The sequence below is a fragment of the Podarcis erhardii genome, assembly GCF_964252035.2.
Source record: "Podarcis erhardii genome assembly, chromosome: 10".
Lineage (NCBI taxonomy): Eukaryota > Metazoa > Chordata > Lepidosauria > Squamata > Lacertidae > Podarcis > Podarcis erhardii.
The window spans coordinates 61,858,701-61,877,277 of NC_138500.1; positions in this window are offsets into that span (position 1 = coordinate 61,858,701).

Here is an 18,577-nt window from a genome sequence, read left to right on the forward strand (position 1 = left end):
GCCTTTGTCAGCAGTGCCATTTTTGTCATTTCCCCATAAAAATAGCTCCAAAACCATATTTTTGTGATTTTACCAAAAAAGCTCAACAACTTTTCTGTCCGGATTTTCACTGTTTGAAATATGGCAACCTTAGGCTATGTAGAAATCCAGACCATTCATTCATGCCTTATTAGAACTGGCCAGTTGGTTTCTCTCTTACTTCATTGGTTTAGCAAAATCTTTTTTCAGTGGCTTTCATACTTACCAGACACTTGATAGTACTACTGCACATAAAGTTGTAACATCATATTTGAAGATACAATTTCCCCCTAGATTTCTGTTTCAAAGCTGATTGAATGGTTTTTTCCCCTAAAAAAAATCATACTTCCATTCTCTTTCCCCTCTCCCTTGAGGTCCAAATGAACAAAGGACCTCTGAAATGAGCTGGATACATGTTGTATCCCAAGAGCTAGTGTCAGATGTAGAGGTTTAGATGTAATTAAATTAGCCAGCACAAAGATAAAGGATGCAGAATGGAACTGGTGGCATTTATATCAAGAACAGAGTGGCTCCTCTCTTATGTATTAGCAAAGGTAGAACACACCCCACTTTGATGAATTCTTGCAGTTCATTAAAACACAGTTGCATTGAATGTTAACCTGTGCAAAGCAGGTCATTGGGCCAAGAAGCAATCAGAGCCGTCTTTCCCATAGGGCTTAGTGGTGCGTCGCGCCAGGGCGCCGGCCTCTCAGGGGCCCCACAGCAAGTGGGGGAGCTGCATGGCTTTGCCGGTGGCCTTCCCTTTCCCCACACGCCCACCAGCTGCGCCCCACCAACCGTAAGGCTGGCGGGTGCGCAGCTTCCCTCCCAAGTCTCTGTAGGGAACGCTCTCCTCCCGGGGAGGTTTGGGAGGGGCCCAACTTCACTCCCAAGCCTCTGCAAGGATCGCTCTTCCACAGCATCATTGGGGAGAGTTGCACCCCCTGGATGGCTGGCAGTGCGCAGCTACGGCCACCCCAACACTATCCATGGTAATTTGGGGGTGCTGGGCAGATATTTGCACCCACATCTGCTAAAGACGGCCCTGGAAGAAACTCAGTATCATTTTGCTTTGGAGTGGGTAGCTTAAAGTGCTTGAGGTGGCCGAAGTTAAGACATCAGCATGGTAAATCAGTCTTTTTTGAGAAATGCACTATATTCTGATCCATCTCTGATAATACCCAGTTCCCAGTCAGTGCAGCACTAAACGTCCCTGGTGTAGCCCGATGCTGCTGGTGTTGCTGAGACTCATACTGTATATTCTTATTCTTATTTATTAAATATGTATACTCAGCCGGATGGGTGGCGTAAATAATAATAATAATATATCATCATCATCATGATTACTACCATTCATCTGAAGATCACGGGGTGGTTCACAACATAAAGATACAAAACGAAAACACAAAATACGCTATAAGAACCAGAACCAAAACAAAACCAATAAGCCCCACTCACAAACAAATTTCAAAAGGACACATGTTAGCAATTAGTAAGGCAGATTTCACTCTTACGTGAAAGTGCCCATAAATCTGGGTGGCTCCTTTGTTAAATGTCCTGATTCAGTAAAGGATAGCAAAGCTCACCTGTCGAGGAAGTGTCCAGGTTTTCTTAATGGAAATATTCATGGAAGGCTTGACTGCTGGATAACTATATGGTTTAGAGGAGGTGTCCATTAAAATCTCCATTCAAATGTGTTCCTCCTCACAAATATCATCAAGCCTAGGGCATCCCATCAGGGATCAAAGAGACAGTGAGAAAATGAGGAATTCACAGCATCCTGTAGTCAATCAGATGGGCAGAGCAATATTGGCTGGGCAGTAGAGAGACATGAATGAGTGTGCTGGTCCCAAGGGTTAACTGTACGGTGAGGTCCAAGTCCAGTCCAAGGTCGAGGAGGCTGTCCATCAAAGCTGAAGTGGGTTCCAAGGCAGGGAGTCGGGTGAGGTCAGGAACTCTGGCAGAAGAGCAGGACAGGGTGCAGGCAGGAACAGGCTACCAACAAGGTTGCTCCCACAACCTGGGACTGGGGCTGGCTGGCTTTTATCTGCCCCAAGGCATAGGGCAGCCCTGATCCTCTGGTGACTCGCCTCTCCTGGCCTGGAGGCGAGCACTCCTCCTGCGGGAACTTAGTTCCCTCCGTCTCTCTGGTCTGAGCTCTGCAGCTCATGAGAGGCTGGAGGGTTACCAGACCCAGAGGCAACCTCAGCTCTGGGTCCTCCATCACCTCAGGAGCCAGAGCAGACTCAGCTGGTGCCCGCACCTGAGGATCCAGCACAGGTGAGGACCCTTCAGGCTCATGCCCCAGCCCCGGCTCAGCTGGTTCTGGAGGCGGGGACTCCTGTGCAGGCTGGGATTCCTCAGGTTCAGCCTCAGAGTCTGAATCCCAGGCCATCACAGTGAGTGGCATCACAGTCATTGCATCTGCAGTCCCACCAGTCATGCCAGCCAAGATGGAAGACTGAGTGGGCAGGCAAAACCCTGGAGCTGGCTTACCGACCAGGCCCACATTGGTCCTCATGTTGCTGAGTGATGGCAATGGAGGTGATCCAGTGCATCCTGGGCTGATCCAGCCCCTCCCCACCTACAGAACACTCCATTTGGGGGCTTTCCATGCACTATCACTGGTAGGAATCCTGCTGGCAGTACTTCTGCCCACCTATACTTCCAGCAAGCAGAACAGGCAGCTCCATGCTGATGGAGGGACGTTGGCATCACTCCATGGACAGAGGCTGGCAGAGATGGGTGGAGAGAGGCCTTTGGTGGATCAGTGGTTCAGATTGCAGTCTGTGCGAGACTGGCTTCATTATTATCAAATATTGGAGGTCTATAAGTTGGACAGGAAAATTAGCTTTCAGGTGGAAAAATCAAAACTGGAAACAGAGTTGTTAGAACCCAAAACTAAGAATCTGTCAAAAATGTATAACTTGCTGTTGAAATGGAATACGCAGGATGAAACAGTTAAATCAGCTATGATTAAGTGGGCACAAGATATTGGTCATAACATTATGTTCGCTGACTGGGAAAGGTTGTGGACCACCGGTATGAAATTTATGGCATGTAATGCCTTGAGAGAGAATATTATGAAAATGATCTATAGGTGGTACATGACCCCAGTCAAGCTTGCAAAAATTTACCACTTATCAGATAACAAATGTTGGAAATGTAAAGAAAATGAAGGTACATTCTTTCACCTCTGGTGGACATGCCCAAGGATTAAGGCTTTCTGGGAAATGATATACAATGAAATGAAAAAGGTATTTAAATATACCTTCTTGAAGAAACCAGAGGCCTTTCTCCTGGGTATGGTTAGCCATGTGGTGTTAAAGAAGGATAGAACTTTTTTTATGTATGCTACTACAGCAGCAAGGATCCTTATTGCAAAGTATTGGAAGACACCAGATCTACCCACCCTGGAAGAATGGCAGATGAAGATGACAGATTATATGGGACTGGCAGAGATGACGGGCAGAATCCAAGACCAGGACAAAGAGACAGTGGAAGAAGACTGGAAGAAGTTTAAAGACTATCTTAATAAACATTATAAAATTAATGAATGCTAGAAAGATATGGGTTTAAAAATTAGTGGTTTGCAGGGGCGTTGATTAAGGAAAAAGAATAGAGTTAACAAAAACTATGGGAAATATGGGAATGGATTTGCTGATAAGATAAATGAGATTAGAATACAGAAGGGGGAGGTATGAGGAGGTCGGGGAAATTAGGTTTAGAAAATTAGGTTTGAATTTATACTTGTTTTTGGTTTGTTGATTTATGTATGTTCTTATTGTTGTTTGTGTTTATATGTTTTTATCTGAAACTTTAATAAATATCATTAAAAAAAACAACAACAACAGATTGCAGTCTGTGCTAGATGATGGCATGTTCTCTAGTCATGGACACCAAAATGGAAATAGACTGATTTCCCATCCATTACTTTGAAGCTCCATCTGGAAATGTGTCAGGTCCCACCTAGCTGTAGCTTCTTACAGGTGTCTTGAGTTGTGATAAAGTAAGTCCAGAGCTACAATTACCAATGTATAGAGCAGAGGTGTTGTTGGAGTCCCATCAGCCTCAGCTAGTGTTGGCAAAAGATAAAGATGATGGGAGCTGTAGTCCAACAACGCCTGGTTCCCAATCCCTGCTATAGAACATTTCTAAATTAGTGAAGACCTGTACTGAGAGAGAGAGAGAGAGAGAGAGAGAGAGAGGGATAATTAGAGCAGGGCTTTAAACCTTATTACTTTATAATGAAATATTTCACTTCAGCTGGATCAGCAGTTTACCTTCAGACAAGAGCGGGGGGGGGGGGGAGTTTAAATTATCCGGGTTCATGAATGTGTGAAAGACTGGAGCCATTCTTTTCATCCTAGTGAAACATTTACAGTGCCCCCAGAAAACATATTCTTGTTAAATGAGATCAAGGGAAAATTGAGCTTCCCCAGCTGAAACGGCAAATAGCTCCAGCTGGACTGCGAATGAACTTCGGGACATCAGCTGACAGTACAATGCCACGCCAAGCTCGACGGGCCATTTCGTAAATTACTTGGTTCCTAAGCATGAATATAGACTAGGCTCCTCCTTCCCAGAAATAACACCCTACATAACAAGGGAAAGCCCAGTCTGGCCCAGGAGGAAAAGCTGCAGAGAATTTGCTTGCTTGCTTGTTTTGGCCCCATGACAAAGGCCTTTGCTGCAACTGCCCTGGGACTGCAGCGCTATTTTTCAAGAAAAAGAGGTTCTGGAAGTCATCAAGAACGAACGCCTCCCTTGTTGTCTTACAATGGCAATAGTGCCCACCTGAGAGGTGCTATAACTTCCGACTGAAGGAAGTCCTACCAGGGAGTGCTGAAGAAGAAGATGAAGAAGAGTTTGGATTTGATATCCCGCTTTATCACTACCCAAAGGAGTCTCAAAGCGGCTAACATTCTCCTTTCCCTTCCTCCACCACAACAAACACTCTGTGAGGTGAGTGAGGCTGAGAGACTTCAGAGAAGTGTGACTAGCTCAAGGTCACCCAGCAGCTGCATGTGGAGGAGCGGAGACGCGAACCCGGTTCCCCAGATTACAAATCTACTGCTCTTAACCACTACACCACACGCAACGAAGCTCTGGCCTCTGCGACTTGGTCCAACAAGACATGCTGTTCATTGTTAAAGTAAGAGTAGCGAAAACACAGCTAAGACGCTCAAATCATATATATGACTGACACTCTTCTTTGGAATTTAAACCAATGTCCAGACTTTAACATTCAAAAACTTTACTTGCAGAAACTTACAGTTATAGATCATGGGTAGGCAAACTAAGGCCCGGGGGCCAGATCCAGCCCAATTGCCTTCTAAATCCGGCCTGTGGACGCTCCAGGAATCAGTCTGTTTTTACATGAGTAGATATTTGGGGATTAAAGGCTGGTAATGAATGGAGAGGCATGAATGAATGTGCCTGTTGGTGTTCTTCATAGATATTGGCTGGTGTAAGCCTGTGGGAGATTAAAAACAGTGTTTGTATGTGTATGAATATGATATGTGAAAGGAAACAAGTGGATATTTATGAATAGATGAAGACTGTGACAGTGGGCAGGATGAAGTTAGTGGATGAAGTCTCCAGGCTGAAGCCAGTGGAGGCAGCTGGGTGATGTTGTTGGATGGTAGTCTCTGTCAGGAGATCAGCCTACACTTGAATAGGACCCTGGCAGAGACACATGCCCGACTGGCATGTTCTCTCTCTCCTGGTTGATTGTTTGGGAGCTTCATCAGCTTTCTTCAGCCCGAACATCACAGCGACTGATGCCAACCGACACCGGCACACTTAGGGATCCTCAGAGTTTGCGCAGTTGCATAACAGCAACTCAACATAACAGCAACTCAACACGTTCCAGAGGCTTCGCGTTGCTATCGCTGAAGCCTGGAGAGCGAGAGGGGTCGGTGTGCACTGACCCCTCTCGCTCTCCAGGCTTCAGGGATAGCCGCCTGAAGCCTGTGGAGCGCAGCGTGAGTTCCCGCTGTGCTCCGCAGGCTTCGGATTCTTTTCACTGAAGCCAGGAGAGCAAGACTCTCCTGGCTTCAGCAGAGAGGGAGAGCTGTGCAGCGCCCCTTCAGCCAAGCGGGAGGAGAAATGGAAGAGGCTCTGTTTCTCCTGCCGCTTCACTGAAGGGGCGCTGAGCAGAGAGGGTGAGATGTTTTTTTCCCTTGTTCTTCCCCTCTAAAACAAGGTGCATCCTATAGAACGAAAAATACGGTAATAAACAAATTTGTGCTGAGGTGCCCCACAACTGTCTGGCCTGGGGAGGTTGTGCTGATGTCTCTCCAGCTGTTGCCATTGGCTGCCATCTGCCTGTGATGTCACAAAAGGACACGGTGGCTGAGGGGAAACAGTGGTGTGACATCACTGGCTGCCTAGGTCTCAAGCTTGGGCCCTGAAATCTGAGGTGCTCCTGACCTGGCAACCCTATTTCCACCTGTGTCTTGGATTTTGAGTTCATAGGCCTGAGGACAGAACTTATGGCTCTCTTTGGACTGATGAGGATCACTTTGGGAGACTATATTTGCCTGTCAGGTGGGATAAGGCTACAACAGAATATGTTAAATGGACAAAAATGGTTTTCGCATGCTGCAGAAAGTGCTGAAACAGCAAGTATTTTCATACTGCTTCTGGGGAAAGAACATTGTTTGTTTTTTAATTGCATAAGGGGACAGAACATTTTTTTAAAATCACTTTTATTTTTATCTATGTCATTTTAAATTGTGATTGATATTAATGCTGCATTCTTAGTTTTAGATTTTATGATTTATGTGGAAATTGTTTTCCATTTGGTTGTGTACTTTTTGATGTGTTTTATTTATTGTTTATGACTTTTGTTATGTTGGTAATTATGTAAATCTTGTCATGTTGTAAGCCGCCTTGAACTATGGAATGACGTTATACAAATAAAATGATGGTGGTGATGATGATCTATTTATATAAGGACCCTTTCTCCATTCAAGAAAATGAAATTTACAAGTGAGTTAAGTGGTGAAGGAGAGGTGATGGCTTATTAACACCTTTTAGCTAAATTGATTGTCAGGGCCAGATTTAGGTTTGATGAGGCCCTAAGCTACTGAAGGTAATGGGGCCCTTTATATGTATTTTATCAAAGTAATTGTTGAACTGAAATACAATTAAAAAGATGTATATTAATAGTAAAATACAATTAAGTAGAAGTATATTAATTGTGATTGTGATATTTTAGGGAGCAGGCTAGCAGGTAGGGCCCATTACAGTGGTGCCTCGCAAGACAAAATTAATTTGTTCCGCGAGTTTTTTCGTCTTGTGATTTTTTCGACTTGCGAAGCACGGACTTTGGAAAAGCTTCAAAAATCACCAAAGTCTTCAAAAACCTCAAAAAAGGCTACCACACCGCGTGCTATGAGTTGCTCCTCAAAGTGAGTGCACGGTTTTAAGAAAAAGGAAACAAACTTGCAAGACAAAGGAAACAAACTTGCAAGACGTTTTTGTCTTGTGAAGCAAGCCCATAGGGAAATCTGTCTTGCGAAGCAACTCAAAAACCGAAAAACTCTTTTGTTTTGCGAGTTTTTCGTCTTACGAGGCATTAGTCTTGCGAGGTACCACTGTAGTTACATCATAGGAGCCTACACAACACAAAACACTGTTGCTGGATGTAGGTTTTATTTTATTTGTTTTTTATCTTATATTTTGGAAATGTGCATCCAGGTTTTTTTTCTTTATTTTTTTTGGGGGGGGGGCAAGAGAGTGGAGCCCTAAGCTATAGCCTGTTTAGCTTATACGTAAATCTGGCACTGTTGATTGTGTGCATTTCAATACATAAGGATGGGGTCTGCTTTCCAGTCCTGTCGTGCTTGTGAGCCAAAGGCATTTGCCTCACTATTTTGGAATCAGAAAACTGGGGCAGGTGGTCCTTGATCTTATTCAGCAAGGTAAGTTATCTTCTCCTAAAACCTGTGCATTGACTGATGCAGCATATGCTTTGTTGTTGTTTAGTCGTTTAGTCGTGTCCGACTCCTCGTGACCCCATGGACCAGAGCATGTCAGGCACTTCTGTCTTCCACTGCCTCCTGCAGTTTGGTCAAACTCATGTTCGTAGCTTCGAGAACACTGTCCAACCATCTCGTCCTCTGTCGTCCCCTTCTCCTTGTGCCCTCCATCTTTCCCAACATCAGGGTCTTTTCCAGGGAGTCTTCTCTTCTCATGAGGTGGCCAAAGTATTGGAGCCTCAGCTTCAGGATCTGTCCTTCCAGTGAGCACTCAGGGCTGATTTCCTTCAGAATTGATAGGTTTGATCTTCTTGCAGTCCATGGGACTCTCAAGAGTCTCCTCCAGCACCATAATTCAAAAGCATCAATTCTTTGGTGATCAGCCTTCTTTATGGTCTAGCTCTCACTTCCACACATCACTACTGGGAAAACCATAGCTTTGACTATACAGACCTTTGTTGGCAAGGTGATGTCTGCTTTTTAAGGTGCTGTCCGGCCCTATGGACTGTCTGGCACCTGTTTAGTTCAGGGTTGAGTCAAGCAGTACCTAGGGCATCTATATCTGATCATTTGTTCTTCCCAGCCTGCCACCACGTTTCCTTGCATTTCTTCGTATCTGCTAATACTCCCCAAACAATATGCGACAGAGTTTGATTTCAGTGGATCTCGCTGGGTCTTCCATTTCTCGTTAAAAATAAATTTGTGGTTACAGTTTTATATTTATACTTGGCCATCAACAATGACTGTGTGTGTAATTTCAATCAGACTCAGCTGCATATTTTTCCATTTTAATTCTGGAACACAAATAGTGCTTTCAGTCTGTAAATATTTATTGGGGAAATGATGTAATGTATAAATGTATTCATATTTCAAAATGTACCTGCCATTTCCCCATTGTGTTTGTGATTCTGTGCTATTGTTCCATTCACAGTGCAATACAATGGTACCTTGGTTCTCAAATGCCTTGAAACTCAAACGCCTTGGTTCTCAAATGCCAAAAACCCAGAAGGAAGTGTTCTGGTTTTCAAACATTTCTGAAGCCGAACATCCGATGTGGCTGTTGGCTATTGTTGATGGGGCACCTGCACCAATCAGAAGCTGCTCCTTGGTTTTTGAACATTTCAAAAGTAAATGGACTTCTGGAACAGATTAATTTGGCGCTTTTGTTTTTGCTATTTATTTTGCATTTTTGTTTTTGAGGCTTTTTTAGTTAATTTGTTTTTGTGACTGTGTGGAACCCAGGTCAGCTACTGATTGATTGATTGTGTGACTGCGGAAATGGATAAAAGCCCCCCATCCAAACACCAACTATCATCAGTGCAGGTAAGAAAAAATAATTTTAATTTTTATCATCTACAATACTGTCTTATTTATTTTATAGTAAAGCACATTGATTATTGGTTTCATTTTATGGATCAATGGTCTTGTTAAATAGTAGGATTCATGTTAAATTGCTGTTAAAGGGGTTGTTTTTAAAAGTCTGGAACGGATTAATCCATTTTGCATTACTTTCTATGGGAAAGCGCACCTTGGTTTTGGAACGCTTTGGTTTTGGAACGGACTTCTGGAACAGATTAAGTTTGAGAACCAAGGTACCACTGTACTAGTGCTAGGGACTGACTGCATGTGGAAGAGTGGTGGGAGACGCCTTCCCAAGAGCCCCCCAGGGAGGACACACTTAGATATGACGACTTAGATCCCTGATCCTGGTGGTGGGACATTGAGGAGCAATAAATCTGCTTCCCTCAAAGGTCTGATGAGACAATGCACTGGATGGTGTACGACTAAAACTTGTTTGATGCAAGGTCATGTAGCCTCCCTGCAAACAAATCAGAACAAATGCTCATTAAATTGCCAACACTGTCTAATTTCCCTGCAAACAGACAAGGATGGAAACTCAATCAACAGGTTGGCTGGTAGAACCCACTGTAGTCAATGGAGCTTTCCCACTCCCCACTGACTGTAGCCTGTGCAGTTTTTATGCAAGCCTATTCCAAAAAAGTCCCAGTGAGGTAAATATGTCTTTGTTGTTTAGTCGTTTAGTCGTGTCCGACTCTTCGTGACCCCATGGACCAGAGCACGCCAGGCACTCCTGTCTTCCACTGCCTCCTGCAGTTTAGTCAAACTCATGTTGGTAGCTTCGAGAACACTGTCCAACCATCTCGTCCTCTGTCGTCCCCTTCTCCTTGTGCCCTCCATCTTTCCCAACATCAGGGTCTTTTCCAGGGAGTCTTCTCTTCTCATGAGGTGGCCAAAGTATTGGAGCCTCAGCTTCAGGATCTGTCATTCCAGTGAACACTCAGGGCTGATTTCTTTAAGAATGGAGAGGTTTGATTTTCTTGCAGTCCATGGGACTCTCAAGAGTCTTCTCCAGCACCAAATATCTCTTACCTTCAGGTAAATATGAGTAATATTGCAGGCTAAGGTTGAAATACTGTATGTACTTATCTGGGGAATAAGTCCTATTGAACTCCATGGGACTTCTTTTCTGAGTAGATATTCTACAGGATTGCACCGTACGTCACTGTTAGACATTGTATGGGGTTGCATCGTAAGTCGCTCTTTGTTTTTTGACCCTGAATTAGCCAAATGTATGATCCAAGCCAAGTGGGGATCACATTGTGAATCTGGTGCCATTGTAATACAGGCAACTCCCAATTTATGCAGGGGTTAAATTCCAAGGCACTGTATGTGTCAGCTTTCATAGCCAAAATGTTATCATTGGCTATGAACTACCTGTGATATCACAAAAGCACATGGCAGCTGATTGGATATAAAGGTGGGTTGTACTAACTGGACCAATTCCATTTATCTGTGGTGGTATTGCTGAGGGGAAGCAAAGCCAATTGAGAGAGATGGCACAAGAACAGCGCTTTTTTCTGGGGGTACGCAGGGGTACGCATACCCCTAAACATTTTGTGAATCTAATGGGGGAATTTTTTTAAAAAAAAATTAGTTTCTTCTCTAGCACGGTGAATCGTTAGTTCGGTTGCTACCTCTGATGAACGAGGAAGTTAAGTCAGTTATGATACATTGGGGTAGAGATTTTGGATATAATATACAACTAGATGATTGGGTAAAAGTATGGAAGGAAAATATAAAATTTACAGCATGTACTGCGTTAAAGGAAAATGTTATGAAAATGATATATAGATGGTATATTACACCGGTCAAATTAGCGAAAATGTATAAAACCTGTAATAAGTGTTGGAAATGTAAAGAAAAAGAAGGGACATTCTACCATATGTGGTGGGAATGTAAGAAGGTGAAGGGTTTCTGGGAGATGATATCTAATGAACTGAAAAAGATGTTGAAATATACATTTGTAAAGAAACCAGAAGCTCTTCTGTTAATAATAGTAGGAAATGAAATAAATAGAAAGGACTGTAAACTTTTCCAATATGCAGTTACAGCGGCAAGAATATTAATAGCCCAAAGATGGAAACAGGAGTTAGTACCGACCCTGGAAGAATGGGGAACGAAAATGATGGACTATGTAGAACTGGACAAATTAACTGGGAAGATTAGATATCAACGAGACCATAAGTTCATTGGGGACTGGGGAAAATTTGTAGAGTACCTGAAAAATATATGTGATGAACAAACAACGTTCGTGGGATTTCAAGAAGCTCTGTGAAAGGTTGAGGAGTATTGTAAAAAAGAAAAATAAGATTGGGAAGGTATATAAAAAGGCAGTGTTAAATTTAGAAAATGCGTAACTAAAATTTAACTACGGATGATTGGAAGATAAGCTGAAGGAAGTCCATAATATATAATTTGTGATAAACCTTTGGTATGGTATCATATGTATATTGTATTGAAAACTAATAAAATTTTATAAAAAAGAGAGAGAGAGAGAGATGGCACAAGAGCAGCGCTTTTTTTCTGGGGGTACGCAGGGGTACGCATACCCCTAAACATTTTGTGAATCTAATGGGGGAATATTTTTTTTTTTTTTAAAAAAATTAGTTTCTTCTCTAGCACGGTGAATCGTTAGTTCGGTTGCTACCTCTGATGGCAGACTCATTTCCTGCCACAGTGTTTCCCACATCTCAGACGGAAGCGAGCATTTAATGTGTGAAGCAGTGTGGAATGTGGATGTGTGGTGTTTTACTGATGAAAGTTTGGCCTCATTGAAGGGCAGGAAGATGTTAGTGCACGCAGCCTCATGCCAATGGGGAAGTTACTGTGAGCTGTCAGCTGTGTAATATGAGGTAATGCATGTTCTTTGTACTTTTGTCCGTTTATTGTATTTATTTCCCCTGATTTGAACTGTAAAATGGTGCTTTTCTTGAGTCAAAATGAGAGTACCCGTAAACATTTTTTTTTAAGAAAAAAAAAAGCACTGCATAACAGCAATGTTAACGCGAATGTATGTATTGATTTAGAAGTTTTAAAAGATGCCTTTCAGACTTCCGGGTTAGCGCGATCGGTTAATGGCGGATTCCCTCCGAGCTCTGGAGGGAATCGGCTCTGCTGAAGACGGGTCTTACCGCGCCGGCGACGCGGGGACCCTTAGAAACCGCAGGCGCGGAAGCCTGCGGACTTGGTGACTCGGCGGGCACCTTTAAGCGCCTTCCCCGACCCACGAAGAGCCTTTTTAAAGGCTACGGAGAGGGTACGGAGAGCGGCGTGGTGCTGTGAGTAGACCGCTACTTCAGTGGAGCGAAGCCGCGAGCCATGGCCGGAGAGCGCTGACTTTTTCCCCCAAATTTGGACTGGAAAACAAACAACCTGTGAGTAGAATGGAATTTGGACTTTAAAATTTTTACCTTTGAATTCGGCACGACCGGGGGATGTGCTAAAGGGAAGTCCGCACCCCCCCTACCTACAAACGATCTAAAGCAAGGATTGGAGAACTAAGGTGGAGAGATTACTGCCTTTTTGGTGCTAGATAAAAGATATTTCCATGAATTTGACAGAAGAAGTCTTTGTGCTGGAGAGAAAGGGAGGAATTTTGGAAGTTTTTGTGTAACCCCTCCCCCCGAACCCGGGAGCGTCCTGTGTGTGTGCCGGAGGAAAAAGAATAAGGAGTTTGACAGCTGTCAAAGGAGCTGTCAAACGGGCGGTTAAAGTCAAGAACTTTGCTATTTAATAACTCTCTGAACTAAAGGTATTACATTTGAATTGAGGTGGTTGGAAACAAAGTAGTAATAAACAACAAAGTAACGGATTGTTGGAAAAGGACTATTAAGCAATTGGAATCCCCCTAGGGGGAACTAGAGACATTACAATGGCTGCAGAGGGAAAATTACTGGCAGAGATAGAAAAAATGTTTTTTCTCGTGGGAATCTTGCAAGAGCAGAGTACGGCTATGAACAAAGAACTTATGACCTTGAATTCTAAAACAAACAACTCTGCTGAATGCATAAAGGATTCGACTGATAAAAAATCTGCAGCTGAACCAGAAGAGACATCTTTGGAATTGGCGGAGAGGAAAGAAGGAGTGGAGAAAGTACAGGTGGAAAATACCAACCAGAAGCCTATATCGTCAGAAAATAAAGAAGATCTTTGGATTACAAATCTGCGAAAGATGAGAAAGATGAGGAAGGAAGTCCCTGGAGTACTTGGAATACTGGAATTTAAAAGAATAAAGAAACATGATCGGGACTTCCTCTTTGAGTATGGGAGAGCAGCTGACCTTTTGCAGCAATTGCTTTTAAACATTTTGGATGGAAGAAAATTTGATGTGACTGTGACAGAACTCCTTCGAGACCTGAGGACCAACAAAAAGGATTACCAACAAAATCGGCAGAGAGAGACTGACAGAGAATTGAAGGCCTCGGATGTGAGGAATCCGGGCTAGGAACTGTTTTTGTGGACATTTGCTTGGGAAGGGATGGAAACCGGGATAGGGAGGGAGGGGAGAATAGAATTTCAAAATTTTATGATTTTTGTATTTGGCCATTGTGACCTATAATTAATATAATAAAGGGAGAAATTCGTGGAAGGGAAGTTAGGTCGACCTTAGAAAAAGGATTTAATGTTTATAAGAGAATTGGATAAATTAAATGTGGACAAGTAAAAAGAGCTAAGTTTTAAAAATAATAATAATATTTTTAAGATTATAGATAAGAACTTGCTGAACTAATTATCGGAATTGGGATGTATGAAGAGGGGGTGGGGGGAAGTCAGGGAAAGAGGGTAAAGAAAGTAAGGGTATGAAATTGTATATGTGTTGTCTTTGTCTTTTTGTGTGTGTGTGTCTTTATAAAATGTAAAAACCCAATAAAAATTTTATATAAAAAAAAAAAGATGCCTTTCAGAGCACATTGCCCTCACAAATAGGCAAATATGTTTGCAGGCATTGCTGGAAAATCATCAAAAAGGGAAAGATCCATTTCAGTGCTGCAACTCATTTTTTTAAAAGATTTTTTTTTAACCCTAATTTTCAAAGCTTTTTTCCTCAACATGAATAATATCTAGGTGAATTCGTATAATTGCTCAAAGTACAGCGGTACCTCGGGTTAAGAACTTAATTCGTTCTGGAGGTCCGTTCTTAACCTGAAACTATTCTTAACCTGAAGCACCACTTTAGCTAATGGGGCCTCCCACTGCCGCTGTGCCGCCAGAGCACGATTTCTGTTCTCATCCTGAAGCAAATTTCTTAACCCAAGGTACTATTTCTGGGTTAGCGGGGTCTGTAACCTGAAGCGTCTGTAACCTGAAGTGTCTGTAGCCCGAGGTACCACTGTATAGATCAATTCTCTAGACAAAGGCTATCGCTGTGAAGGCAAATATTTGCCTGTCTTTTTGGATTTTAGAGAAAAGCCAGTCACACCAATGGCTATTGCCTCCTCTGCTGTATTACCTTAATGATAATGGCTTAATGGCTTGGTATTACAAAAAATTGCACTCTGGAATTAAAACAGCTGTGCAGCGATGCACAGAATGAGCAATGAAATGTGAAAATTAAACTGTAAGCTTTTACAGAAAGTGGATTTTGCTAAACCCTGGCAAGCCGCAGGTGATTACATATGGCTCCCCTCCCCTCTCACAAACAAATATTTGAATGCACTTAACACTTAATTGCTGACTTTGTTCCACTTTCACAGAGTATGCTCATGACTATTCTGAAACAGGCTCGGAACCAGTACCAAGTGACCATTGCTTGGCACCGGACTTTCCGGAGTTCAAAGCATGCTCAAGGCGGCTTACAAAATGAAAACAAAACAAAACAAAACAAAACAAAACAAAACAAAACAAAACAAAGAAGTACCGTATTTTTCCATGTATAAAATGCCTCCTATTTTGGGGGACTCCAAATTAAGAAAATGGGAGAGGGGAGATTGCCCAGAGTTGTTGAGCTTATTTTAGGGGGGATTGCATAAAATTGCTCACCCGCACACATCGCAAAAGCCACCTATTGTCTGTCCCCTCGCTGGCATAAGCCGCCAATCACCCGCCCAATTGTTGCAGCAACAGCCAATCAACACCAGCCCTTCCACAACAACAAATAACACGCCCAATAGCCGCTGACAATCTCTGACTCGTGGCAGCAACCAATCACACGTTCCCCCCATGCGCTGTCCATGTATAAGACGACCCCCAGTTTTTAACATAATTTTAAAATAAAAAACCCCCGTCTTGTACATGGAAAAGTACGGTAATTACAAACGTAACCAAAAGTAGTTATCCAAAAGTAGATCAAAAAGCACACAACCAAATTGAACTATTTGCACATAAATCATGAGATCTAAAATAAAGATACAAACCATAATATCAATAACAGCAACAACCCACCCCTCAGCAACCCCCACCCCTAAATAACACCCCAGCCCAAATTCAGGTAGAAAGAATTTCAGATCTATAATGAACTGATCAATGCTATCTGTTGCTCAACAGATGGGGTATATTATTATTATTATTATTATTATTATTATTATTATTATTATTATTATTAATTTATACCATGCCCATCTGGCTGAGTTTCCCCAGCCACTCTGGGCGGCTTCCAATCAAGTGTTAAAAACAATACAGCTTTAAATATTAAAAACTTCCCTAAACAGGGCTGCCTTCAGATGTCTTTTAAGGAGAAGATAGCTGCTTATTTCCTTCACATCTGAAGGGAGGGCATTCCACAGGGCGGGCGCCACTACTGAGAAGGCCCTCTGTCTGGTTCCCTGTAACCTCACTTCTCGCAATGAGGGAACCGCCAGAAGGCCCTCGGCACTGGATCTCAGTGTCTGGGCTGAACGATGGGGGTGGAGACGCTCCTTCAGGTATACTGGACTGAGGCCGTTTAGGGCTTTAAAGGTCAGCATCAACACTTTGAATTGTGCTCGGAAATGTACTGGGATGTTTTCTGCAGTGACATCAAACATGATAAGCAAGAAGCACATCTCTAAATACCTAAGGCCAAGCAGTGGAACTTAAGTTTGAATAGAGATCACATCCACTGCATATTTACAAGGGGTATCACATAATTGAAGAGTTGGGAGGGACCCTGAGGATCATCAAGTCCATGGGTAGGCAAACTAAGGCCTGGGGGCCGGATCCAGCCCAATCGCCTTCTAAATCTGGCCCATGGACGGTCCAGAAATCTGCGTGTTTTTACATGAGTAGAACGTGTGCTTTTATTTAAAATGCATCTCTGGGTTATTTGTGGGGTATAGGAATTTGTTCATCCCCCCAAAAAATATAGTCTGGCCCCCAACAAGATCTGAAGGACAGTGGACCGGCCCCCTGCTGAAAAAGTTTGCTGACCCCTGAGTCCAACCCCCTGCAATGCAGGACTATGCAGCTGTCCTTACGGGGATCGAACCTGCAATCTTGCCGTTGTCATCGCCACCTTCTAATCAACTGAGCTATATTATAAAGGTAAAGGTAAAGGGACCCCTGACCATTAGGTCCAGTCATGACCGACTCTGGGGTTGCGGCACTCATCTCGCTTTATTGGCCGAGGGAGCCGGCATGACTAAGCCGCTTCTGGCGAACTGGAGAAGCTTACGGAAATGCCGTTTACCTTCCTGCCGGAGCGGTACCTATTTATCTACTTGCACTTTGACGTGCTTTCGAACATTATAGTGGATATTTAAAACGGAAGGAAACGAACAGAAACAATGAAAACTTGGTGTGCGTAAGGGACTAACATGAAATGTATCCTGTATTTTAAATCAGTCTTGCAAAGTAGATAGAATAGTAGGCATTGTGATCAAAAATATCCTATTGATTACGTCTGCCTTCCCTCGGTGACTGTGCTATCACAGTGATGGTTCTTGTGAGTGGCCAGTGATACACTACAGCATAATCCTAACCTTGTCTACCCAGAAGTCCAATTGAATTCTTTTGGGCTTTGAGGTAACTAGGGCTAGGATTCCACCCTGAGTTCCTCCCCTTCTTCCATTTAACTTTATGACAGCGACGGCATACTTCGGAGGGTTAAAAAGAAGCCTCTTATATATTCTTGGCTACAAAACAAAGTGCATTACCAGTGTCCAATGCAAAAATACTGCTCATATAAGATGGGTGGCAAAAAATGACCATCTGTCATATATTATTTTAGTGTTAACCTCTGCCTCATAAAGTAAGCTCTCCTCATGTCTCCCGTTGCAATGTAAAACTATTTTCAATTCTCTTCATGCCCTCTGGGCATCAGCATGATTTGGAAACCTAATAAAGAAAGTCATCAAAGAACAACTCATGTGCCCAGAATTTGTATTACTACACTACGGGGAACCCAAGTGGTGTGTTATCCTTTGACCATATGTCTTCTAAATCTCCATTTATTGCCAGAAAATCAATACGGTCTATTTTTTCTAGTAGAAAGTTCCACTAAACATGAAATGCTGTACCAAATAGGCATATTGTGCTGAAGTGCTTTCTCCCAGGAAACATTTGTATAGCTCGCCATAGAGGTTATTTTTTATTTATTTAGTACTTTTGTATCTTACCTTTCCTCCAAGCTGTTTTAGCCTCTCGACGATTCCACAAGTAGGTTAAGAAAATGGGGGAGTGGAGATTGCTATAAGGGTATAATAATAATAATAATAATAATAATAATAATAATAATAATAATAATTTATACCCCGCCCTTCCCGGTTCAGAAAACCAGGCTCAGGGCAGCTAACAACAAACTTAAAACACTTAATTGATGCAACAAAAAACAGCATAAAATACAGTATAAAACATGAATAACAATAAATTCAGAATTCAAAAGTCAAAAGTCAATTTAGGGGGGAAATCCACCCAATAAACATTAGATGATCACCAGGGTTAGCTGGCTAAATTAGTCTGTGGGTAGGCAATTGTCCAAGGCTACTAAGAGATCCTCATAGAGGAATGCGGTTTTGAAACTTGGTTTCTCACATCCCAACCTAAGACTGCAGTCCTATCCCCGTTTACCTGGGAGCATTCTCCTTAGAATTCAACCACAACTCCAGTCCTGGTTAGAAGAGCAACTGCATAGATCCATTTTCCACTGTTGGGTTTTGTCGCTTAAATGATGTGTGCGCATTTTGTGAGACTAAAGATGGATAAGGCTAAATTGCAGTTGTATGGCTGATATGCAGGACATAAAGAAGGGGATGGAAGAAGTTCACCTCATGGAGAAAAGAATCGTTGGGTTATGT